Source organism: Rhipicephalus microplus, unplaced genomic scaffold, assembly GCF_043290135.1.
Source record: "Rhipicephalus microplus isolate Deutch F79 unplaced genomic scaffold, USDA_Rmic scaffold_44, whole genome shotgun sequence".
NCBI classification, from domain to species: Eukaryota; Metazoa; Arthropoda; class Arachnida; order Ixodida; family Ixodidae; genus Rhipicephalus; species Rhipicephalus microplus.
In genome coordinates, this window is record NW_027464617.1 from 2,506,139 (window position 1) to 2,531,721 (window position 25,583).

Here is a 25,583-nt window from a genome sequence, read left to right on the forward strand (position 1 = left end):
CACCCGGTGGTGGTGCGGCGCTTTTTTCCTTTGGGCTGATAGCTCTGAAGAAATGTTCTGACGGTGGTGAGAGTGGAGCAGGACGGTCTCCGTGGCGCAATTGGCTAGCGCGATCATCTGTTAACCGAAAGGTTGGAGGTTCGAGCTCTCCCGGGAGTGGTGTGTTGCTTTTTTCTTTGCGCTGATAGCTCTGAAGAAATGTTCTGACGGTGGTGAGAGTGGAGCAGGACTGTCTCCGTGGCGCAATTGGCTAGCGCGATCCGCTGTTAACCAAAAGGCTGGAGGTTCGAGCTCTCCCGGGAGTGGTGTGTTGCTTTTTTTTGCACTGATAGCTTTGAATATATGTTCTGATGGTGGTGGGAGTGGAGCACGACTGTCTCCGTGGCGCAATCGGCTAGCTCGATCGGCTGTTAACCGAAAGGTTGAAGGTTCGAGCCCACTCGGTGGTGGTGCGGCGCTTTTTTTTCTTTGGGCTGATAGCTCTGAAGAAATGTTGTGACGGGGGGGAGAGTGGAGCACGACTGTCTCCGTGGCGCAATTGGCTGGCGCGATCGGCTGTTAACCGAAAGGTTGGAGGTTCGAGCCCACTCGGTGGTGGTGCGGCGCTTTTTTTTCTTTGGGCTGATAGCTTTGAAGATATGTTGTGATGGTGGTGAGAGTGGAGCAGGACTGTCTCCGTGGCGCAATTGGCTAGCGAGATCGGCTGTTAACCGACAGGTTCGAGGTTCAAGCCCTCCCGGGAGTGGTGTGTTGCTTTTTTCTTTGCGCTGATAGCTTTGAAGATATGTTCTGATGGTGGTGGGAGTGGAGCACGACTGTCTCCATGGCACAATCGGCTAGCGCGATCGGCTGTTAACCGAAAGGTTTGAGGTTCGAGCCCACTCGGTGGTGGTGCAGCGCTTTTTTTTCTTTGGGCTGATAGCTCTGAAGCAATGTTCTGACGGTGGTGAGAGTGGAGCACGACTGTCTCCGTGGCACAATTGGCTAGCGCGATTGGCTGTTAACCGAAAGGTTGGAGGTTCGAGCCCACCCGAAGGTGGTGCGGCGCTTTTTTCTTTTGGCTGATAGCTCTGAAGAAATGTTCTGACGGTGGTGAGAGTGGAGCACGACTGTCTGCTTGGCGCAATCGGCTAGCACGTTCGGCAGATAACCGAAAGGTTGGAGGTTCGAGCCCACTTGGTGGTGGTGCGGCGCTTTTTTTTCTTTGGGCTGATAGCTTTGAAGATATGTTCTGATGGTGGTGAGAGTGGAGCAGGACTGTCTCCGTGGCTCAATTGGCTAGCGAGATCGGCTGTTAACCGAAAGGTTCGAGGTTCAAGCCCTCCCGGGAGTGGTGTGTTGCTTTTTTCTTTGCGCTGATAGCTCTGAAGAAATGTTCTGTTGGTGGTGAGAGTGGAGCACGACTCTCTCCGTTGCGCAATCGGCTAGCGCGATCGGGTGTTAACCAAAAGGTTGGAGGTTCGAGCCCACCCGGTGGTGGTGCGGCGCTTTTTTTCCTTTGGGCTGATAGCTCTGGAGAATTGTTCTGACGGTGGTGAGAGTGGAGCACGACTGTCTCCTTGGCGCAATTGGCTAGCGCGATCGGCTGTTAACCTAAAGGTTGGAAGTTCGAGCCCTCCCGGGAGTGGTGTGTTGCTTTTTTCTTTCGTCTGATAGCTTTGAAGATATGTTCTGATGGTGGTGAGAGTGGAGCAGGACTGTCTCCGTGGCGCAATTGGCTAGCGCGATCGGCTGTTAACAGAAAAGTTGGAGGTTCGAGCCCTCTCGGGAGTGGTATGTTGCTTTTTTCTTTGCGCTTATAGCTTTTGTTCTGATGGTAGTGAGAGTGGAGCATGACTGTCTCCGCGGCGCAATTGGCTAGCGCGATCGGCGGTTAACCGAAAGGTTCGAGGTTCAAGCCCTCCCGGGAGTGGTGTGTTGCTTTTTTCTTTGCACTGATAGCTTTGGAGATATGTTCTGTTGGTGGTGAGAAAGGAGCACGACTCTCTCCGTGGCGCAATTTGCTAGCGCGATCGGCTGTTAACCAAAGGTTGGAGGTTCGAGCCCACCCGGTGGTGGTGCGGCGCTTTTTTCCTTTGGGCTGATAGCTCTGAAGAAATGTTCTGACGGTAGTGAGAGTGGAGCAGGACTGTCTCCGTAGCGCAATTGGCTAGCGCGATGGGCTGTTAACCGAAAGGTTGGAGGTTCGAGCCCACCCGATGGTGGTGCGGCGCTTCTTTTCTTTGGGCTGATAGCTCTGGAGAAATGTTCTGACGGTGGTGAGAGTGGAGCATGACTGTCTCCGTAGCGCAATTGGCTAGCGTGATCGGCTGTTAACTGAAAGGTTGGAGGTTCGAGCCCTCCCAGGAGTGGTGTGTTGCTTTTTTTCTTTGGGCTGATAGCTTTGAAGATATGTTCTGATGGTGGTGAGAGTGGAGCAGGACTGTCTCTGTGGCGCAATCGGCTAGCGCGATCGGCTGGTAACCGAAAGGTTGAAGTTTCGAGCCCACGCGGTGGTGGTGCGGTGCTTTTTTTTCTTTGGGCTGATAGCTTTGAAGATATTTGTGATGGTGGTGAGAGTGCAGCACGACTGTCTCCGTGGCACAATTGGCTAGCGCGATGGGCTGTTAACTGTAAGGTTGGAGGTTCGAGCCCTCCCAGGAGTGGTGTGTTGCTTTTTTTTCTTTGGGCTGATAGATTTGAAGATATGTTCTGATGGTGGTGAGAGTGTAGCAGGACTGTCTCCATGACGCAATTGGCTAGCGCCATCGGCTGTTAACCGGAAGGTTGGAGGTTCGAGCCCACCCGGTGGTGGTGCGGCGCTTTTTTTTCTTTGGGCTGATAGCTCTGAATAAATGTTCTGACGGTGGTGAGAGTAGAGCACGACTGTCTCCGTGGCGCTATTGGCTAGCGCGATTGGCTGATATGGTGGTGCGGCGCTTTTTTTTTGTTTGGGCTGATAGCTCTGAAGAAATGTTCTGACGGTGGTGAGAGTGGAGCAGGACTGTCTCTGTGGCGCAATCGGCTAGCGCGATCGGCTGGTAACCGAAAGGTTGAAGTTTCGAGCCCACGCGGTGGTGGTGCGGTGCTTTTTTTTCTTTGGGCTGATAGCTTTGAAGATATTTGTGATGGTGGTGAGTGTGGAGCACGACTGTCTCCGTGGCGCGATTGGCTAGCGTGATCGGCTGTTAACCAAAAGGTTGGAGGTTCGAGCCCTCCCGGGAGTGGTGTGTTGCTTTTTTTTCTTTGCGCTTATAGCTTTGAAGATATGTTCTGATGGTGGTGAGGGTGGAGCACGACTGTCTCCGTGGCGTAATTGGCTTGCGCGATGGGGTATTAACCGAAAGGTTGGAGGTTCGAGCCCACCCGGTGGTGGTGTGGCGCTTTTTTTTCTTTGGGCTGATAGCTCAGAAGAAATGTTCTGACGGTGGTGAGAGTGGAGCACGACTGTCTCCGTGGCGTAATTGGCTAGCGCGATGGGCTATTAACTGAAAGGTTGGACGCTCGAGCCCACCCGGTGGTGGTGCGGTGCTTTTTTTCTTTGGGCTGATAGCTCTGAAGAAATGTTCTGACGGTGGTGAGAGTGGAGCACGACTGTCTCCGTGGCGCAATTGGCTAGCGCGATCGGCTGTTAACCTGAAGGTTGGAGGTTCGAGCCCTCCCGGGAGTGGTGTGTTGCTTTTTTTTCTTTGGGCTGATAGCTTTGAAGATATGTTCTGATGGTGGTGAGAGTGGAGCAGGACTGTCTCCGTGGCGCAATTGGCTAGCGCGATCGGCTGGTAACCGAAAGGTTGGAGGTTCGAGCCCACGCGGTGGTGGTGCGGTGCTTTTTTTTCTTCGGGCTGATAGCTTTGAAGACATGTTGTGATGGTGGTGTGATTGGAGCACGACTCTCTCCGTGGCGCAATTGGCTAGCGCGATGGGCTGTTAACTGAAAGGTTGGAGGTTCGAGCCCACCCAGTAATGGTATGTTGCTTTTTTTTCTTTGGGCTGATAGCTTTAAAGATATGTTCTGATGGTGGCGAGAGTGGAGCAGGACTGTCTCCATGGCGCAATTGGCTAGCGCGATCGGCTGTTAACCGAAAGGTTGGAGGTTCGAGCCCACCTGGTGGTGGTGCGGCGCTTTTTTTTCTTTGGGCTGTTAGCTCTGAAGAAATGTTCTGACAGTGGTGAGAGTGGAGCACGACTGTCTCCTTGGCGCAATCGGCTAGCACGTTCGGCAGATAACCGAAAGGTTGGAGGTTCGAGCCCACTCGGTGGTGGTGCGGCGCTTTTTTTTCTTTGGGCTAATAGCTTTGAAGATATGTTCTGATGGTGGTGAGAGTGGAGCACGACTGTCTCCGTGGCGTAATTGGCTAGCGCGATGGGCTATTAACCGAAAGGTTGGACGCTCGAACCCACCCGGTGGTGGTGCGGCACTTTCTTCCTTTGGGCTTATAGCTCTGAAGAAATGTTCTGACGGTGGTGAGAGTGGAGCACGACTGTCTCCGTGGCGCAATTGGCTAGCGCGATGGGCTATTAACCGAAAGGTTGGAGGTTCGAGCCCACCCGGTGGTGGTGCTGCACTTTTTTTCTTTGCCCTGATAGCTTTGAAGATATGTTCTGTTGGTGGTGAGAAAGGAGCACGACTCTCTCCGTGGCGCAATTGGCAAGCACGATCGGCTGTTAACCAAAAGGTTGGAGGTTCGAGCCCACCCGGTGGTGGTGCGGCGCTTTTTTCCTTTGGGCTGATAGCTCTGAAGAAATGTTCTGACGGTGGTGAGAGTGGAGCAGGACGGTCTCCGTGGCGCAATTGGCTAGCGCGATCATCTGTTAACCGAAAGGTTGGAGGTTCGAGCTCTCCCGGGAGTGGTGTGTTGCTTTTTTCTTTGCGCTGATAGCTCTGAAGAAATGTTCTGACGGTGGTGAGAGTGGAGCAGGACTGTCTCCGTGGCGCAATTGGCTAGCGCGATCCGCTGTTAACCAAAAGGCTGGAGGTTCGAGCTCTCCCGGGAGTGGTGTGTTGCTTTTTTTTGCACTGATAGCTTTGAATATATGTTCTGATGGTGGTGGGAGTGGAGCACGACTGTCTCCGTGGCGCAATCGGCTAGCTCGATCGGCTGTTAACCGAAAGGTTGAAGGTTCGAGCCCACTCGGTGGTGGTGCGGCGCTTTTTTTTCTTTGGGCTGATAGCTCTGAAGAAATGTTGTGACGGGGGGGAGAGTGGAGCACGACTGTCTCCGTGGCGCAATTGGCTGGCGCGATCGGCTGTTAACCGAAAGGTTGGAGGTTCGAGCCCACTCGGTGGTGGTGCGGCGCTTTTTTTTCTTTGGGCTGATAGCTTTGAAGATATGTTGTGATGGTGGTGAGAGTGGAGCACGACTGTCTCCGTGGCGCAATTGGCTAGCGCTATGGGCTGTTAACTGAAAGGTTGGAGGTTCGAGCTCTCCCGGGAGTGGTGTGTTGCTTTTTTTTTTGCGCTGATAGCTTTAAAGATATGTTCTGATGGTGGTGGGAGTGGAGCACGACTGTCTCCGTGGCGCAATCGGCTAGCTCGATCGGCTGTTAACCGAAAGGTTGAAGGTTCGAGCCCACTCGGTGGTGGTGCGGCTCTTTTTTTTCTTTGGGCTGATAGCTCTGAAGAAATGTTGTGACGGGGGGGAGAGTGGAGCACGACTGTCTCCGTGGCGCAATTGGCTGGCGCGATCGGCTGTTAACCGAAAGGTTGGAGGTTCGAGCCCACTCGGTGGTGGTGCGGCGCTTTTTTTTCTTTGGGCTGATAGCTTTGAAGATATGTTGTGATGGTGGTGAGAGTGGAGCAGGACTGTCTCCGTGGCGCAATTGGCTAGCGAGATCGGCTGTTAACCGACAGGTTCGAGGTTCAAGCCCTCCCGGGAGTGGTGTGTTGCTTTTTTCTTTGCGCTGATAGCTTTGAAGATATGTTCTGATGGTGGTGGGAGTGGAGCACGACTGTCTCCATGGCACAATCGGCTAGCGCGATCAGCTGTTAACCGAAAGGTTGGAGGTTCGAGCCCACTCGGTGGTGGTGCAGCGCTTTTTTTTCTTTGGGCTGATAGCTCTGAAGAAATGTTCTGACGGTGTTGAGAGTGGTGCACGACTGTCTCCGTGGCACAATTGGCTAGCGCGATTGGCTGTTAACCGAAAGGTTGGAGGTTCGAGCCCACCCGAAGGTGGTGCGGCGCTTTTTTCTTTTGGCTGATAGCTCTGAAGAAATGTTCTGACGGTGGTGAGAGTAGAGCATGCATGTCTCCTTGGCGCAATCGGCTAGCACGTTCGGCAGTTAACCGAAAGGTTGGAGGTTCGAGCTCTCCCGGGAGTGGTGTGTTGCTTTTTTTTGCGCTGATAGCTTTGAAGATATGTTCTGATGGTGGTGGAAGTTGAGCACGACTATCTCCGTGGCGCAATTGGCTAGCGCGATCGGCTGTTAACCGAATAGTTGGAGGTTCAAGCCCACCCGGTGGTGGTGCGGTGCTTTTTTTCCTTTGGGCTGATAGCTTTGAAGATATGTTGTGATGGTGGTGAGAGTGGAGCACGACTGTCTCCGTGGGACAATTGGCTAGCGCTATGGGCTGTTAACTGAAAGGTTGGAGGTTCGAGCTCTTCCGGGAGTGGTGTGTTGCTTTTTTCTTTGCGCTGATAGCTTTGAAGATATGTTCTGATGGTGGTGGGAGTGGAGCACGACTGTCTGCGTGGCGCAATTGGCTAGCGCGTTCGGCTGTTAACCGAAAGGTTGGAGGTTCGAGCCCTCCCGGGAGTGGTGTGTTGCTTTTTTTCTTTGCCCTTATAGCTTTGAAGATATGTTCTGATGGTGGTGAGAGTGGAGCACGACTGTCTCCGTGGCGCAATTGGCTGGCGCGATCGGCTGTTAACCGAAAGGTTGGAGGTTCGAGCCCACTCGGTGGTGGTGCGGCGCTTTTTTTTTCTTTGGGCTGATAGCCTTTAAGATATGTTCTGATGTTGGTGAGAGTGGAGCAGGACTGTCTCCGTGGCGGAATTGGCTATCGAGATCGGCTGTTAACCGAAAGGTTCGAGGTTCAAGCCCTCCCGGGAGTGGTGTGTGGCTTTTTTCTTTGCGCTGATAGCTTTGAAGATATGTTCTGTTGGTGGTGAGAGTGGAGCACGACTCTCTCCGTTGCACAATTGGCTAGCGCGATCGGGTGTTAACCAAATGGTTGGAGGTTTGAGCCCACCCGGTGGTGGTGCGGCGCTTTTTTTTCTTTGGGCTGATAGCTCTGAAGAATTGTTTTGACGGTGGTGAGAGTGGAGCATGACTGTCTCCTTGGCGCAATTGGCTAGCGCGATCGGCTGTTAACCGAAAGGTTGGAGGTTCGAGCCCTACCGGGAGTGGTGCGTTGCTTTTTTCTTTGCGCTGATAGCTTTGAAGATATGTTCTGATGGTGGTGAGAGTGGAGCACGACTCTCTCCTTGGCGCAATTGGCTAGCACGTTCGGCAGACAACCGAAAGGTTGGAGGTTCGAGCCCACTCGGTGGTGGTGCGGCGCTTTTTTTTCTTTGGGCTGATACCTTTGAAGATATGTTCTGATGGTGGTGAGAGTGGAGCAGGACTGTCTCCGTGGCGCAAATGGCTAGCGAGATCGGCTGTTAACCGAAAGGTTCGAGGTTCAAGCCCTCCCGGGAGTGGTGTGTTGCTTTTTTTTCTTTGGGCTGATAGCTCTGAAGAAATGTTCTGACGGTGGTGAGAGTGGAGCACGACTCTCTCCGTGGCGCAATTGGCTAGCGCGATGGGCTGTTAACTGAAAGGTTGGAGGTTCGAGCCCACCCAGTAATGGTATGTTGCTTTTTTTTTCTTTGGGCTGGTAGCTTTAAAGATATGTTCTGATGGTAGTGAGAGTGGAGCAGGACTGTCTCCATGGCGCAATTGGCTAGCGCGATCGGCTGTTAACCGAAAGTTTGGAGGTTCGAGCCCACCTGGTGGTGGTGCGACGCTTTTTTTTCTTTGGGCTGTTAGCTCTGAAGAAATGTTCTGACGGTGGTGAGAGTGGAGCACGACTGTCTCCGTGGCACAATTGGCTAGCGCGATTGGCTGTTAACCGAAAGGTTGGAGGTTCGAGCCCACCCGATGGTGGTGCGGCGCTTTTTTTCTTTTGGCTCATAGCTCTGAAGAAATGTTCTGACGGTGGTGAGAGTGGAGCACGACTGTCTCCTTGGCGCAATTGGCTAGCACGTTCGGCAGACAACCGAAAGGTTGGAGGTTCGAGCCCACTCGGTGGTGGTGCGGCGCTTTTTTTTCTTTGGGCTGATACCTTTGAAGATATGTTCTGATGGTGGTGAGAGTGGAGCAGGACTGTCTCCGTGGCGCAAATGGCTAGCGAGATCGGCTGTTAACCGAAAGGTTCGAGGTTCAAGCCCTCCCGGGAGTGGTGTGTTGCTTTTTTTTCTTTGGGCTGATAGCTCTGAAGAAATGTTCTGACGGTGGTGAGAGTGGAGCACGACTGTCTCCGTGGCACAATTGGCTAGCGCGATTGGCTGTTAACCGAAAGGTTGGAGGTTCGAGCCCACCCGAAGGTGGTGCGGCGCTTCTTTTTCTCTGGGCTGATAGCTCTGAAGAAATGTTCTGACGGTGGTTAGAGAGGAGCAGGACTGTCTCCGTGGCGCAATTGGCTAGCGCGATCCGCTGTTAACCAAAAGGCTGGAGGTTCGAGCTCTCCCGGGAGTGGTGTGTTGCTTTTTTTTGCACTGATAGCTTTGAATATATGTTCTGATGGTGGTGGGAGTGGAGCACGACTGTCTCCGTGGCGCAATCGGCTAGCTCGATCGGCTGTTAACCGAAAGGTTGAAGGTTCGAGCCCACTCGGTGGTGGTGCGGCGCTTTTTTTTCTTTGGGCTGATAGCTCTGAAGAAATGTTGTGACGGGGGGGAGAGTGGAGCACGACTGTCTCCGTGGCGCAATTGGCTGGCGCGATCGGCTGTTAACCGAAAGGTTGGAGGTTCGAGCCCACTCGGTGGTGGTGCGGCGCTTTTTTTTCTTTGGGCTGATAGCTTTGAAGATATGTTGTGATGGTGGTGAGAGTGGAGCACGACTGTCTCCGTGGCGCAATTGGCTAGCGCTATGGGCTGTTAACTGAAAGGTTGGAGGTTCGAGCTCTCCCGGGAGTGGTGTGTTGCTTTTTTTTTTGCGCTGATAGCTTTGAAGATATTGTTACGGAGCTCGCAAACACACGGAAGAGAGGAATGAGCGTATTTCCTATATTTACATGCCAAAGTGACGCTTCAGAGCTGCCAGTCTCTCGCGCGGCGAGTCCACTTCTTTTTCATCGAACTGTTGTCCACGACGGTAGAGCCATGCCCACTGCCTCGTAATATCACCCCCGGCGAACAAAGCGCCGTCACGGCGCCCCTAAGTCAATCAGGACTGGCAGTATAGTAGGGCTTTAGGCGCGACACATGAACAACATCAGTAGATGGTGTAGCAGAGGATGAGTGCGGTTGAACGGGAGTGATGAGGTAGTCGACGTCGGTGACCTTGTGGAGAACTTTGTAGGGTCCTGTGTATCGTGGGAGGAGCTTCTCGCACAAACCTTCACGTCGATACGGCGTCCAGAGTAGGACAAGAGAGTCATCAGGGTAGTCAACGTCGCGGTGCGAGTCATCGTAGCGGACTTTTTGTGCGGCCTGAGAAGCACTGAGCCGAGTGTGCGCGATTTGGCGAGCGACGCGGGCTCGAGAAGCAGCGTCCTGCGCATACACCGTTGGTTGGATAGTAGCAGAAGGAAGGAGTGTGTCGAATGGCAACGCAGGGTTGCAGCCGTACAAAAGAAAGAATGGAGAGTAGCCGGCGGTGTCATGTCTTGACGAATTATATGCAAATGTAACGTAGGGGAGCATTGCGTCCCAGTCACGGTGGTCAGCAGAGACGTACATAGACAACATGTCTGTAAGAGTTCGGTTGAGACGCTCCGTGAGACCGTTAGTCTGGGGATGGTAGGCAGTAGTAAGGTGATGTTCGGTAGAGCAGCTCCGGAGGATTTCGTCGATAACTTTTGCGAGGAAGCAGCGGCCCCGATCCGTCAAAAGCTGGCGCGGAGCTCCATGCCGCAGAATGACGTCATTTAGGAGAAAGTCTGCGACGTCTGTAGCGCAGCTAGTTGGCAATGCACGAGTTATCGCGTATCTGGTCGCATAGTCGGTTGCGACAGCGATCCACTTGTTGCCTGACACGGACGTCGGGAAAGGTCCGAGCAAGTCGAGGCCGATGCGGAAGAATGGTTCCGGGGGAATGTCGATAGGTTGGAGCAGGCCAGCCGGACGGAGAGCAGGACGTTTCCGACGCTGGCAGCGCTCGCAAGCAGCGACATAACGGCGCACAAATTTATACATGCCAGGCCAAAAGAACCGTTGCCGCACGCGGTGATAGGTGCGTGAAAAACCCAGGTGTCCCGCCGTCGGTGCGTCATGCAGATGTTGAAGAATAGTGGCACGCATGTGTTGGGGAATAACTAACAAATATTCCGGGCCATCAGACTTCATGTTGCGACGATACAGAATGTCGTTGCGAAGGACATATTGACGGAGAGAAGGGTCGGAATGTCCTGAAGATACTCGCTGAATGACCTTCTTGAGGGTTGCGTCCCGGCGCTGCTCTGTGCCGATGTCGTGCAAATCAGATATGGCGAGCACACAAGAATCGCCTTCATGGACAGCGAGGCTAGCAGGGTCCACCGGATAACGCGAGAGACAATCAGCATCTTGGTGCAACCTGCCCGACTTATAAATTACGTCGAAGTTATACTCCTGGAGACGTAGAGCCCAGCGACCTAGGCGACCAGTTGGGTCCTTGAGCGACGACAGCCAACACAGAGCGTGGTGGTCCGTAATAACTGAAAACTCGCGGCCATACAAGTAGGGGCGAAATTTCGCTACAGCCCAGACCAACGCAAGACACTCGCGCTCTGTTATCGAATAGTTTCGCTCAGATGTGGAGAGAAGGCGGCTGGCATACGCAATAACACGCGTTTGGCCTCCCTGGTGTTAAGCGAGGACGGCGCCGATTCCGTGAGCACTGGCGTCTGTGCGTACTTCAGTCGTCGCAGACGGGTCAAAGTGAGCCAGTATTGGTGGTGAAATGAGCAGGTCGATCAGCGTGGAAAACGCAGCTGCTTGGTCTTGGCCCCACGAGAAGGGCACGTTCTTTTTGAGAAGATCAGTTAGTGGTCGTGCAATTGTAGCGAAATCGCGTATAAAGCGGCGGAAGTACGAGCATAAGCCCACAAAACTCCGAACATCTTTGGTTGAAGAAGGCAGAGGGAAATTCTTGACAGCGCTAATCTTGTCAGGGTCAGGTCGGACGCCAGCAGCACTTACAAGATGACCAAGGATCGTGATTTGTTGTCGGCCGAAATTGCACTTTTTCGAGTTCAGCTGGAGTCCTGCTCGACGAAAAACGGCTAAAATGGTCGACAAACGAGTTAAGTGAGTTTCAAATGTTGGGGAAAAAACAATCACATCGTCGAGGTAGCAAAGACAGATGGACCATTTATAACCACGAAGAAGAGAGTCCATCATGCGTTCGAACGTTGCCGGGGCGTTGCACAGCCCAAAAGGCATAACCTTGAACTGATAAAGGCCGTCCGGTGTGATGAAGGCAGTCTTTTCTCGGTCTAAGTCGTCGACAGAAATTTGCCAGTAGCCCGAACGCAGATCAATAGATGAGAAGTATCGCGCGCCATGAAGGCAATCAAGGGCGTCGTCGATTCGTGGCAGCGGATATACGTCTTTGCGGGTTATCTTGTTCAAGGCACGGTAGTCAACGCAAAATCTCCAGCTGCCATCCTTCTTTTTCACTAAAACAACAGGTGACGCCCATGGACTTGAAGAGGCCTCTATGACTCCTTTGGAGAGCATTTTCTCGACTTCTCGTTGTATGACCTGGCGTTCGGACTGGGAAACACGATACGGTCGCCGTCTAACAGGATTAGCATCGCCGGTATGTATTTGATGACGCACGAAGGACGTTTGCCCTAAAGGGCGGTCATCGAAGTCGAAAATATCTCGGTAGGTAGTCAGAACGTGGTGAAGTTGCGCCAACTGACAGGGCAGAAGATCAGGGGCGATCATCATCGTGATTTCGTCGCTAGGTGCGTTTGCTCGGCTGGCTGCAGTAGGGGACGAACAGTCTTCAGGGTCCAATGCCACGATGCTACATGCATCAAGTGGGGAAACGTGGGCTAACGAAATGCCTTGCGGGAGAACTTGGGTCGAACTACTGAAGTTAAGGAGCGGAAGCTGAACGTAGTTGTCCACAATAGTCACGATTGTATGCGGCACAGCAACACTTCGAGCCAAGAGCACATCCACCAATGGAGACACTATGTAGTCACCGTCAGGAAGAGCTGGTGATATCGTTAAGGCAACACACGTGGTGGCTTGCGGTGACAGCCGAACATAATCAACAGCGCACAAGCGGTGTGACGGTGAGGACGGCACAGGTCCAAGTCGAGGCAGTTCAAGTTGAAGAACGCCGGTTGCACAGTCGATGAGAGCAGCATGGGTGGACAAGAAATCTAAACCAAGAATTAGGTCATTTGGGCACTGCTCAATAACTGCAAAGAGAACAGATGTGGGGTGATCGGCGATAGTGATGCGTGCTGTGCACATTCCTGTGATGGCAAGACTTCTTCCGTCGGCGACACGAATAACGCCAGGGGCAGCCGGTGTGAGCACTTTCTTCAGGCGGCGACGAAGTCGGGCACTCATCACAGAAATATGCGCCCCAGTGTCAACAAGTGCAGAAACAGTCAGGCCGTCAACGTCGACGTCGATCAAATTTCGTCGTGTCGGCAGTACAAGGAGAGGATTTGAGGTCGGTACCGAGGATGCAGCTTCACCTCCAAGAGCTGCACCGCTTAGTTTCCCTGGTGAGAATTGAGCGGGGAGGTCGGGCGTCGTCGTAGAGGAGAAGGGGACGACGGTCGACGTCCTGGCGGCGAACGAGACTGGTGACGTCGAGGCGACGGTGAGCGGCTGTGCTGCGTATCAGGGGCATCGCAGGCGTAGGAATCGACGGGCAGAGGCCGGCGGTAGTTGTCGGCGATCGGCTCAGGAGGTTGGAAACGACGGTAGCTATCGGTGCGGCGAGCAGTGTTATACTGGTTTCGGGACGAAGACCAATGGTTGTGGCAATACCGTGCGACGTGACCTATGCGGCGGCAGTTAAAGCAGATCGGCCGATCATCCGCAGTTCTCCATTCGGCCGGATTGCGAGAGCGTGGATAAGACCTTTCTTGGGGTGGTGACCTGGAGCGAGGCGGCGACCTTGAACGGAAGCCAATTGGTCGAGACTGAGCAACGGCGCAGACATCGAAGCCCAAATTGCTCAGTTCTTCCCGCACAATCGACTGTACCAAGCAAACCTGAGGTACTTGCAAATCGACGTGGCCGTTGGCGGGAAGAGTAGGTGTAATTGCTTCGATTTCCCGCCGGACAATTCGCGTAATTTCAGACGCTGGTGAAGACTGCCGATGGGAGGACAGTCCATCTTCGCAGGAGGACGTCGCTGCGGTGTTCGGCAGTCGAGTAAATGATCTTGAAATCCGCCTGCTTTTGGCCAGTTCAAAACGCCGGCATTCCTCAATAATTTCGTCGACGGTCGCACAGTTCCGGCACATTAGCAGGTTGAACGCGTCGTCCGCTATGCCCTTGAGGACGTGGCCAACCTTGTCAGACTCCGACATGTCGTTGTCAACTTTACGACATAGAGCCAGCACGTCCTGTATATATGAGATATACGGCTCTGTGGACGTCTGAGCACGTATAGACAACTCCTTCTTTGCAGCCGCCTTTCGACCGATGGGCTTCCCAAATAAGTCGCGAAGCTTTTCCTTGAAGGTGTCCCAACTGCCGATCTCCTCCTCATGGTTCTCGTACCAGACTTTGGCCGTGCCTTTCAGGTAAAACAGCACATTGGCCAGCATAAGAGTCGGATCATACCGGTTGAGAGCACTGGTGCGTTCGTAGTCGGCTATCCAGTCGTCGACATCAACTTGGTCCGTACCGCAGAACGTTCCAGGATGCTTCGGATGCGTCAGCACGTACGTGGGTGGGGGTGGGGCCAGTGGAGGCGTTGCCGTGGATGGTGCGGGCGTCGCCGAAGCCGATGGAGAGGTGGCCGTGGGATCAGTCCCGTGTTCCATCACGGAAACTCCGATTTGACGACCACTGCGGAGCTCCGTTGTATGGCGCTTCGTTACCCAGCACTCCCACCAATTTGTTACGGAGCTCGCAAACACACGGAAGAGAGGAATGAGCGTATTTCCTATATTTACATGCCAAAGTGACGCTTCAGAGCTGCCAGTCTCTCGCGCGGCGAGTCCACTTCTTTTTCATCGAACTGTTGTCCACGACGGTAGAGCCATGCCCACTGCCTCGTAATAATATGTTCTGATGGTGGTGAGAGTGGAGCACGACTCTCTCCGTTGCGCAATTGGCTAGCGCGATGGGCTGTTAACTGAAAGGTTGGAGGTTCGAGCCCACCCAGTAATGGTATGTTGCTTTTTTTTTCTTTGGGCTGATAGCTTTAAAGATATGTTCTGATGGTAGTGAGAGTGGAGCAGGACTGTCTCCATGGCGCAATTGGCTAGCGCGATCGGCTGTTAACCGAAAGTTTGGAGGTTAGAGCCCACCTGGTGGTGGTGCGACGCTTTTTTTTCTTTGGGCTGTTAGCTCTGAAGAAATGTTCTGACGGTGGTGAGAGTGGAGCACGACTGTCTCCGTGGCACAATTGGCTAGCGCGATTGGCTGTTAACCGAAAGGTTGGAGGTTCGAGCCCACCCGATGGTGGTGCGGCGCTTTTTTTCTTTTGGCTCATAGCTCTGAAGAAATGTTCTGACGGTGGTGAGAGTGGAGCACGACTGTCTCCTTGGCGCAATTGGCTAGCACGTTCGGCAGACAACCGAAAGGTTGGAGGTTCGAGCCCACTCGGTGGTGGTGCGGCGCTTTTTTTTCTTTGGGCTGATACCTTTGAAGATATGTTCTGATGGTGGTGAGAGTGGAGCAGGACTGTCTCCGTGGCGCAAATGGCTAGCGAGATCGGCTGTTAACCGAAAGGTTCGAGGTTCAAGCCCTCCCGGGAGTGGTGTGTTGCTTTTTTTTCTTTGGGCTGATAGCTCTGAAGAAATGTTCTGACGGTGGTGAGAGTGGAGCACGACTGTCTCCGTGGCACAATTGGCTAGCGCGATTGGCTGTTAACCGAAAGATTGGAGGTTCGAGCCCACCCGAAGGTCGTGCGGCGCTTCTTTTTCTCTGGGCTGATAGCTCTGAAGAAATGTTCTGACGGTGGTTAGAGTGGAGCAGGACTGTCTCCGTGGCGCAATTGGCTAGCGCGATCCGCTGTTAACCAAAAGGCTGGAGGTTCGAGCTCTCCCGGGAGTGGTGTGTTGCTTTTTTTGCGCTGATAGCTTTGAATATATGTTCTGATGGTGGTGGGAGTGGAGGACGACTGTCTCCGTGGCGCAATCGGCTAGCTCGATCGGCTGTTAACCGAAAGGTTGAAGGTTCGAGCCCACTCGGTGGTGGTGCGGCTCTTTTTTTTCTTTGGGCTGATAGCTCTGAAGAAATGTTGTGACGGGGGGGAGAGTGGAGCACGACTGTCTCCGTGGCGCAATTGGCTGGCGCGATCGGCTGTTAACCGAAAGGTTGGAGGTTCGAGCCCACTCGGTGGTGGTGCGGCGCTTTTTTTTCTTTGGGCTGATAGCTTTGAAGATATGTTGTGATGGTGGTGAGAGTGGAGCAGGACTGTCTCCGTGGCGCAATTGGCTAGCGAGATCGGCTGTTAACCGACAGGTTCGAGGTTCAAGCCCTCCCGGGAGTGGTGTGTTGCTTTTTTCTTTGCGCTGATAGCTTTGAAGATATGTTCTGATGGTGGTGGGAGTGGAGCACGACTGTCTCCATGGCACAATCGGCTAGCGCGATCAGCTGTTAACCGAAAGGTTGGAGGTTCGAGCCCACTCGGTGGTGGTGCAGCGCTTTTTTTTCTTTGGGCTGATAGCTCTGAAGAAATGTTCTGACGGTGTTGAGAGTGGTGCACGACTGTCTCCGTGGCACAATTGGCTAGCGCGATTGGCTGTTAACCGAAAGGTTGGAGGTTCGAGCCCACCCGAAGGTGGTGCGGCGCTTTTTTCTTTTGGCTGATAGCTCTGAAGAAATGTTCTGACGGTGGTGAGAGTAGAGCATGCATGTCTCCTTGGCGCAATCGGCTAGCACGTTCGGCAGTTAACCGAAAGGTTGGAGGTTCGAGCTCTCCCGGGAGTGGTGTGTTGCTTTTTTTTGCGCTGATAGCTTTGAAGATATGTTCTGATGGTGGTGGAAGTTGAGCACGACTATCTCCGTGGCGCAATTGGCTAGCGCGATCGGCTGTTAACCGAATAGTTGGAGGTTCAAGCCCACCCGGTGGTGGTGCGGTGCTTTTTTTCCTTTGGGCTGATAGCTTTGAAGATATGTTGTGATGGTGGTGAGAGTGGAGCACGACTGTCTCCGTGGGACAATTGGCTAGCGCTATGGGCTGTTAACTGAAAGGTTGGAGGTTCGAGCTCTTCCGGGAGTGGTGTGTTGCTTTTTTCTTTGCGCTGATAGCTTTGAAGATATGTTCTGATGGTGGTGGGAGTGGAGCACGACTGTCTGCGTGGCGCAATTGGCTAGCGCGTTCGGCTGTTAACCGAAAGGTTGGAGGTTCGAGCCCTCCCGGGAGTGGTGTGTTGCTTTTTTTCTTTGCCCTTATAGCTTTGAAGATATGTTCTGATGGTGGTGAGAGTGGAGCACGACTGTCTCCGTGGCGCAATTGGCTGGCGCGATCGGCTGTTAACCGAAAGGTTGGAGGTTCGAGCCCACTCGGTGGTGGTGCGGCGCTTTTTTTTTCTTTGGGCTGATAGCCTTTAAGATATGTTCTGATGTTGGTGAGAGTGGAGCAGGACTGTCTCCGTGGCGGAATTGGCTAGCGAGATCGGCTGTTAACCGAAAGGTTCGAGGTTCAAGCCCTCCCGGGAGTGGTGTGTGGCTTTTTTCTTTGCGCTGATAGCTTTGAAGATATGTTCTGTTGGTGGTGAGAGTGGAGCACGACTCTCTCCGTTGCACAATTGGCTAGCGCGATCGGGTGTTAACCAAATGGTTGGAGGTTTGAGCCCACCCGGTGGTGGTGCGGCGCTTTTTTTTCTTTGGGCTGATAGCTCTGAAGAATTGTTTTGACGGTGGTGAGAGTGGAGCATGACTGTCTCCTTGGCGCAATTGGCTAGCGCGATCGGCTGTTAACCGAAAGGTTGGAGGTTCGAGCCCTACCGGGAGTGGTGCGTTGCTTTTTTCTTTGCGCTGATAGCTTTGAAGATATGTTCTGATGGTGGTGAGAGTGGAGCACGACTCTCTCCGTGGCGCAATTGGCTAGCGCGATGGGCTGTTAACTGAAAGGTTGGAGGTTCGAGCCCACCCAGTAATGGTATGTTGCTTTTTTTTTCTTTGGGCTGATAGCTTTAAAGATATGTTCTGATGGTGGTGAGAGTGGAGCAGGACTGTCTCCATGGCGCAATTGGCTAGCGCGATCGGCTGTTAACCGAAAGTTTGGAGGTTCGAGCCCACCTGGTGGTGGTGCGGCGCTTTTTTTTCTTTGGGCTGTTAGCTCTGAAGAAATGTTCTGACGGTGGTGAGAGTGGAGCACGACTGTCTCCGTGGCACAATTGGCTAGCGCGATTGGCTGTTAACCAAAAGGTTGGAGGTTCGAGCCCACCCGATGGTGGTGCGGCGCTTTTTTTCTTTTGGCTCATAGCTCTGAAGAAATGTTCTGACGGTGGTGAGAGTGGAGCACGACTGTCTCCTTGGCGCAATTGGCTAGCACGTTCGGCAGATAACCGAAAGGTTGGAGGTTCGAGCCCACTCGGTGGTGGTGCGTTGCTTTTTTCTTTGCACTGATAGCTTTGAAGATATGTTCTGATGGTGGTGAGAGTGGAGCACGACTCTCTCCGTGGCGCAATTGGCTAGCGCGATGGGCTGTTAACTGAAAGGTTGGAGGTTCGAGCCCACCCAGTAATGGTATGTTGCTTTTTTTTTCTTTGGGCTGATAGCTTTAAAGATATGTTCTGATGGTAGTGAGAGTGGAGCAGGACTGTCTCCATGGCGCAATTGGCTAGCGCGATCGGCTGTTAACCGAAAGTTTGGAGGTTCGAGCCCACCTGGTGGTGGTGCGACGCTTTTTTTTCTTTGGGCTGTTAGCTCTGAAGAAATGTTCTGACGGTGGTGAGAGTGGAGCACGACTGTCTCCGTGGCACAATTGGCTAGCGCGATTGGCTGTTAACCGAAAGGTTGGAGGTTCGAGCCCACCCGATGGTGGTGCGGCGCTTTTTTTCTTTTGGCTCATAGCTCTGAAGAAATGTTCTGACGGTGGTGAGAGTGGAGCACGACTGTCTCCTTGGCGCAATTGGCTAGCACGTTCGGCAGACAACCGAAAGGTTGGAGGTTCGAGCCCACTCGGTGGTGGTGCGGCGCTTTTTTTTCTTTGGGCTGATACCTTTGAAGATATGTTCTGATGGTGGTGAGAGTGGAGCAGGACTGTCTCCGTGGCGCAAATGGCTAGCGAGATCGGCTGTTAACCGAAAGGTTCGAGGTTCAAGCCCTCCCGGGAGTGGTGTGTTGCTTTTTTTTCTTTGGGCTGATAGCTCTGAAGAAATGTTCTGACGGTGGTGAGAGTGGAGCACGACTGTCTCCGTGGCACAATTGGCTAGCGCGATTGGCTGTTAACCGAAAGGTTGGAGGTTCGAGCCCACCCGAAGGTGGTGCGGCGCTTCTTTTTCTCTGGGCTGATAGCTCTGAAGAAATGTTCTGACGGTGGTTAGAGAGGAGCAGGACTGTCTCCGTGGCGCAATTGGCTAGCGCGATCCGCTGTTAACCAAAAGGCTGGAGGTTCGAGCTCTCCCGGGAGTGGTGTGTTGCTTTTTTTTGCGCTGATAGCTTTGAATATATGTTCTGATGGTGGTGGGAGTGGAGCACGACTGTCTCCGTGGCGCAATCGGCTAGCTCGATCGGCTGTTAACCGAAAGGTTGAAGGTTCGAGCCCACTCGGTGGTGGTGCGGCTCTTTTTTTTCTTTGGGCTGATAGCTCTGAAGAAATGTTGTGACGGGGGGGAGAGTGGAGCACGACTGTCTCCGTGGCGCAATTGGCTGGCGCGATCGGCGGTTAACCGAAAGGTTGGAGGTTCGAGCCCACTCGGTGGTGGTGCGGCGCTTTTTTTTCTTTGGGCTGATAGCTTTGAAGATATGTTGTGATGGTGGTGAGAGTGGAGCAGGACTGTCTCCGTGGCGCAATTGGCTAGCGAGATCGGCTGTTAACCGACAGGTTCGAGGTTCAAGCCCTCCCGGGAGTGGTGTGTTGCTTTTTTCTTTGCGCTGATAGCTTTGAAGATATGTTCTGATGGTGGTGGGAGTGGAGCACGACTGTCTCCATGGCACAATCGGCTAGCGCGATCAGCTGTTAACCGAAAGGTTGGAGGTTCGAGCCCACTCGGTGGTGGTGCAGCGCTTTTTTTTCTTTGGGCTGATAGCTCTGAAGAAATGTTCTGACGGTGGTGAGAGTGGTGCACGACTGTCTCCGTGGCACAATTGGCTAGCGCGATTGGCTGTTAACCGAAAGGTTGGAGGTTCGAGCCCACTCGGTGGTGGTGCGGCGCTTTTTTTTCTTTGGGCTGATAGCCTTTAAGATATGTTCTGATGTTGGTGAGAGTGGAGCAGGACTGTCTCCGTGGCGGAATTGGCTAGCGATATCGGCTGTTAACCGAAAGGTTCGAGGTTCGAGCCCTCCCGGGGGTGGTGTGTTGCTTTTTTCTTTGCGCTGATAGCTTTGAAGATATGTTCTGTTGGTGGTGAGAGTGGAGCACGACTCTCTCCGTTGCACAATTGGCTAGCGCGATCGGGTGTTAACCAAATGGTTGGAGGTTTGAGCCCACCCGGTGGTGGTGCGGCGCTTTTTTTTCTTTGGGCTGATAGCTCTGAAGAATTGTTTTGACGCTGGTGAGAGTGGAGCATGACTGTCTCCTTGGCGCAATTGGCTAGCGCGATCGGCTGTTAACCGAAAGGTTGGAGGTTCGAGCCCTACCGGGAGTGGTGCGTTGCTTTTTTCTTTGCGCTGATAGCTTTGAAGATATGTTCTGATGGTGGTGAGAGTGGAGCACGACTCTCTCCGTGGCGCAATTGGCTAGCGCGATGGGCTGTTAACTGAAAGGTTGGAGGTTCGAGCCCACCCAGTAATGGTATGTTGCTTTTTTTTCTTTGGGCTGATAGCTTTAAAGATATGTTCTGATGGTGGTGAGAGTGGAGCAGGACTGTCTCCATGGCGCAATTGGCTAGCGCGATCGGCTGTTAACCGAAAGTTTGGAGGTTCGAGCCCACCTGGTGGTGGTGCGGCGCTTTTTTTTCTTTGGGCTGTTAGCTCTGAAGAAATGTTCTGACGGTGGTGAGAGTGGAGCACGACTGTCTCCGTGGCACAATTGGCTAGCGCGATTGGCTGTTAACCAAAAGGTTGGAGGTTCGAGCCCACCCGATGGTGGTGCGGCGCTTTTTTTCTTTTGGCTCATAGCTCTGAAGAAATGTTCTGACGGTGGTGAGAGTGGAGCACGACTGTCTCCTTGGCGCAATTGGCTAGCACGTTCGGCAGATAACCGAAAGGTTGGAGGTTCGAGCCCACTCGGTGGTGGTGCGGCGCTTTTTTTTCTTTGGGCTGATACCTTTGAAGATATGTTCTGATGGTGGTGAGAGTGGAGCAGGACTGTCTCCGTGGCGCAATTGGCTAGCGAGATCGGCTGTTAACCGAAAGGTTCGAGGTTCAAGCCCTCCCGGGAGTGGTGTGTTGCTTTTTTCTTTGCGCTGATAGCTCTGAAGAAATGTTCTGTTGGTGGTGAGAGTGGAGCACGACTTTCTCCGTTGCGCAATCGGCTAGCGCGATCGGGTGTTAACCAAAAGGTTGGAGGTTCGAGCCCACCCGGTGGTGGTGCGGCGCTTTTTTTTCTTTGGGCTGATAGCTCTGGAGAATTGTTCTGACGGTGGTGAGAGTGGAGCACGACTGTCTCCTTGGCGCAATTGGCTAGCGCGATCGGCTGTTAACCTAAAGGTTGGAGGTTCGAGCCCTCCCGGGAGTGGTGTGTTGCTTTTTTCTTTGCGCTGATAGCTTTGAAGATATGTTCTGTTGGTGGTGAGAGTGGAGCACGACTGTCTCCGTGGCGCAATTGGCTACCGCGATGGGCTGTTAACTGAAAGGTTGGAGGTTCGAGCCTACCCGATGGTGGTGCGGCTCTTTTTTTTCTTTGGGCTGATAGCTCTGAAGAAATGTTCTGACGATGGTGAGAGTGGAGCAGGACTGTCTCCGTAGCACAATTGGCTAGCGCGATCGGCTGTTAACCGAAAGGCTGGAGGTTCGAGCTCTCCCGGGAGTGGTGTGTTGCTTTTTTTTGCGCTGATAGCTTTGAAGATATGTTCTGATGGTGGTGGAAGTGGAGCACGACTATCTCCGTGGCGCAATTGGCTAGCGCGATGGGCTGTTAACTGAAAGGTTGGAGGGTCGAGCCCACCCAGTAATGGTATGTTGCTTTTTTTTTCTTTGGGCTGATAGCTTTAAAGATATGTTCTGATGGTGGTGAGAGTGGAGCAGGACTGTCTCCCTGGCGCAATTGGCTAGCGCGATCGGCTGTTAACCGAAAGTTTGGAGGTTCGAGCCCACCTGGTGGTGGTGCGGCGCTTTTTTTTCTTTGGGCTGTTAGCTCTGAAGAAATGTTCTGACGGTGGTGAGAGTGGAGCACGACTGTCTCTGTGGCACAATTGGCTAGCGCGATTGGCGGTTAACCGAAAGGTTGGAGGTTCGAGCCCACCCGATGGTGGAGCGGCGCTTTTTTTCTTTTGGCTCATAGCTCTGAAGAAATGTTCTGACGGTGGTGAGAGTGGAGCACGACTGTCTCCTTGGCGCAATTGGCTAGCACGTTCGGCAGACAACCGAAAGGTTGGAGGTTCGAGCCCACTCGGTGGTGGTGCGGCGCTTTTTTTTCTTTGGGCTGATACCTTTGAAGATATGTTCTGATGGTGGTGAGAGTGGAGCAGGACTGTCTCCGTGGCGCAATTGGCTAGCGAGATCGGCTGTTAACCGAAAGGTTCGAGGTTCAAGCCCTCCCGGGAGTGGTGTGTTGCTTTTTTCTTTGCGCTGATAGCTTTGAAGATATGTTCTGATGGTGGTGGGAGTGGAGCACGACTGTCTCCATGGCACAATCGGCTAGCGCGATCGGCTGTTAACCGAAAGGTTGGAGGTTCGAGCCCACTCGGTGGTGGTGCAGCGCTTTATTTTCTTTGGGCTGATAGCTCTGAAGAAATGTTCTGACGGTGGTGAGAGTGGAGCACGACTGTCTCCGTGGCACAATTGGCTAGCGCGATTGGCTGTTAACCGAAAGGTTGGAGGTTCGAGCCCACCCGAAGGTGGTGCGGCGCTTATTTCTTTTGGCTGATAGCTCTGAAGAAATGTTCTGACGGTGGTGAGAGTGGAGCATGCATGTCTCCTTGGCGCAATCGGCTAGCACGTTCGGCAGTTAACCGAAAGGTTGGAGGTTCGAGCTCTCCCGGGAGTGGTGTGTTGCTTTTTTTTGCGCTGATAGCTTTGAAGATATGTTCTGATGGTGGTGGAAGTTGAGCACGACTATCTCCGTGGCGCAATTGGCTAGCGCGATCGGCTGTTAACCGAATAGTTCGAGGTTCAAGCCCACCCGGTGGTGGTGCGGTGCTTTTTTTCCTTTGGGCTGATAGCTTTGAAGATATGTTGTGATGGTGGTGAGAGTGGAGCACGACTGTCTCCGTGGCGCAATTGGCTAGCGCTATGGGCTGTTAACTGAAAGGTTGGAGGTTCGAGCTCTTCCGGGAGTGGTGTGTTGCTTTTTTCTTTGCGCTGATAGCTTTGAAGATATGTTCTGATGGTGGTGGGAGTGGAGCACGACTGTCTGCGTGGCGCAATTGGCTAGCGCGTTCGGCTGTTAACCGAAAGGTTGGAGGTTCGAGCCCTCCCGGGAGTGGTGTGTTGCTTTTTTTCTTTGCCCTTATAGCTTTGAAGATATGTTCTGATGGTGGTGAGAGTGGAGCACGACTGTCTCCGTGGCGTAATTGGCTAGCGCGATGGGCTGTTAACTGAAAGGTTGGAGGTTCGAGCTCTCCCGGGAGTGGTGTGTTGCTTTTTTTTTGCGCTGATAGCTTTGAAGATATGTTCTGATGGTGGTGGAAGTGGAGCACGAATATCTCTGTGGCGCAATTGGCTAGCGCGATCGGCTGTTAACCGAATAGTTGGAGGTTCAAGCCCACCCGGTGGTTGTGCGGCGCTTCTTTTTCTTTGGGCTGATAGCTCTGAAGAAATGTTCTGACGGGGAGGAGGGTGGACCACGACTGTCTCCGTGGCGCAATTGGCTGGCGCGATCGGCTGTTAACCGAAAGGTTGGAGGTTCGAGCCCACTCGGTGGTGGTGCGGCGCTTTTTTTTTCTTTGGGCTGATAGCCTTTAAGATATGTTCTGATGTTGGTGAGAGTGGAGCAGGACTGTCTCCGTGGCGGAATTGGCTAGCGAGATCGGCTGTTAACCGAAAGGTTCGAGGTTCAAGCCCTCCCGGGAGTGGTGTGTTGCTTTTTTCTTTGCGCTGATAGCTTTGAAGATATGTTCTGTTGGTGGTGAGAGTGGAGCACGACTCTCTCCGTTGCACAATTGGCTAGCGCGATCGGGTGTTAACCAAATGGTTGGAGGTTTGAGCCCACCCGGTGGTGGTGCGGCGCTTTTTTTCCTTTGGGCTGATAGCTCTGAAGAATTGTTCTGACGGTGGTGAGAGTGGAGCATGACTGTCTCCTTGGCGCAATTGGCTAGCGCGATCGGCTGTTAACCGAAATGTTGGAGGTTCGAGCCCTACCGGGAGTGGTGCGTTGCTTTTTTCTTTGCGCTGATAGCTTTGAAGATATGTTCTGATGGTGGTGAAAGTGGAGCACGACTCTCTCCGTGGCGCAATGGGCTAGCGCGATGGGCTGTTAACTGAAAGGTTGGAGGTTCGAGCCCACCCAGTAATGGTATGTTGCTTTTTTTTCTTTGGGCTGATAGCTTTAAAGATATGTTCTGATGGTGGTGAGAGTGGAGCAGGACTGTCTCCATGGCGCAATTGGCTAGCGCGATCGGCTGTTAACCGAAAGTTTGGAGGTTCGAGCCCACCTGGTGGTGGTGCGGCGCTTTTTTTTCTTTGGGCTGTTAGCTCTGAAGAAATGTTCTGACGGTGGTGAGAGTGGAGCACGACTGTCTCCGTGGCACAATTGGCTAGCGCGATTGGCTGTTAACCGAAAGGTTGGAGGTTCGAGCCCACCCGATGGTGGTGCGGCGCTTTTTTTCTTTTGGCTCATAGCTCTGAAGAAATGTTCTGACGGTGGTGCGAGTGGAGCACGACTGCCTCCTTGGCGCAATTGGCTAGCACGTTCGGCAGATAACCGAAAGGTTGGAGGTTCGAGCCCACTCGGTGGTGGTGCGGCGCTTTTTTTTCTTTGGGCTGATACCTTAGAAGATATGTTCTGATGGTGGTGAGAGTGGAGCACGACTGTCTCCTTGGCGCAATTGGCTAGCGCGATCGGCTGTTAACCTAAAGGTTGGAGGTTCGAGCCCTCCCGGGAGTGGTGTGTTGCTTTTTTCTTTGCGCTGATAGCTTTGAAGATATGTTCTGATGGTGGTGAGAGTGGAGCACGACTGTCTCCGTGGCGTAATTGGCTAGCGCAATGGGCTATTAACCGAAAGGTTGGACGCTCGAACCCACCCGGTGGTGGTGCGGCACTTTTTTTCCTTTGGGCTTATAGCTCTGAAGAAATGTTCTGACGGTGTGAGAGTGGAGCACGACTGTCTCCGTGGCGCAATTGGCTAGCGCGATGGGCTATTAACCGAAAGGTTGGAGGTTCAAGCCCACCCGGTGGTGGTGCGGCGCTTTTTTTTCTTTGCCCTGATAGCATTGAAGATATGTTCTGTTGGTGGTGAGAAAAGAGCACGACTCTCTCCGTGGCGCAATTGGCTAGCGCGATCGGCTGTTAACCGAAAGGCTGGAGGTTCGAGCTCTCCCGGGAGTGGTGTGTTGCTTTTTTTTGCGCTGATAGCTTTGAATATATGTTCTGATGGTGGTGGGAGTGGAGCACGACTGTCTCCGTGGCGCAATCGGCTAGCGTGATCGGCTGTTAACCGAAAGGTTGGAGGTTCGAGCCCACTCGGTGGTGGTGCGGCGCTTTTTTTCCTTTGGGCTGATAGCTCTGAAGAAATGTTCTGACGGGGGGGAGAGTGGAGCACGACTGTCTCCGTGGCGCAATTGGCTGGCGCGATCGGCTGTTAACCGAAAGGTTGGAGGTTCGAGCCCACTCGGTGGTGGTGCGGCGCTTTTTTTTTCTTTGGGCTGAGTGCTTTGAAGATATGTTGTGATGGTGGTGAGAGTGGAGCAGGACTGTCTCCGTGGCGCAATTGGCTAGCGAGATCGGCTGTTAACCGACAGGTTCGAGGTTCAAGCCCTCCCGGGAGTGGTGTGTTGCTTTTTTCTTTGCGCTGATAGCTTTGAAGATATGTTCTGATGGTGGTGGGAGTGGAGCACG

At 53.2% G+C, this 25,583-nt stretch overlaps 3 non-coding genes across 3 annotated transcripts; all 3 read left to right on the forward strand.

Annotated features, from left to right (window-relative positions):
- The first annotated feature begins 6,666 nt into the window (after positions 1-6,666).
- TRNAN-GUU (transfer RNA asparagine (anticodon GUU)) lies at positions 6,667-6,736 on the forward strand. Its single transcript has one exon. It is a non-coding gene; the product is annotated as a tRNA-Asn (tRNA).
- Positions 6,737-16,613: 9,877 nt separating this feature from the next.
- TRNAN-GUU (transfer RNA asparagine (anticodon GUU)) lies at positions 16,614-16,683 on the forward strand. Its single transcript has one exon. It is a non-coding gene; the product is annotated as a tRNA-Asn (tRNA).
- Positions 16,684-22,942: 6,259 nt separating this feature from the next.
- Positions 22,943-23,012, forward strand: TRNAN-GUU (transfer RNA asparagine (anticodon GUU)). Its single transcript has one exon. It is a non-coding gene; the product is annotated as a tRNA-Asn (tRNA).
- The last annotated feature ends 2,571 nt before the right edge of the window (positions 23,013-25,583 follow it).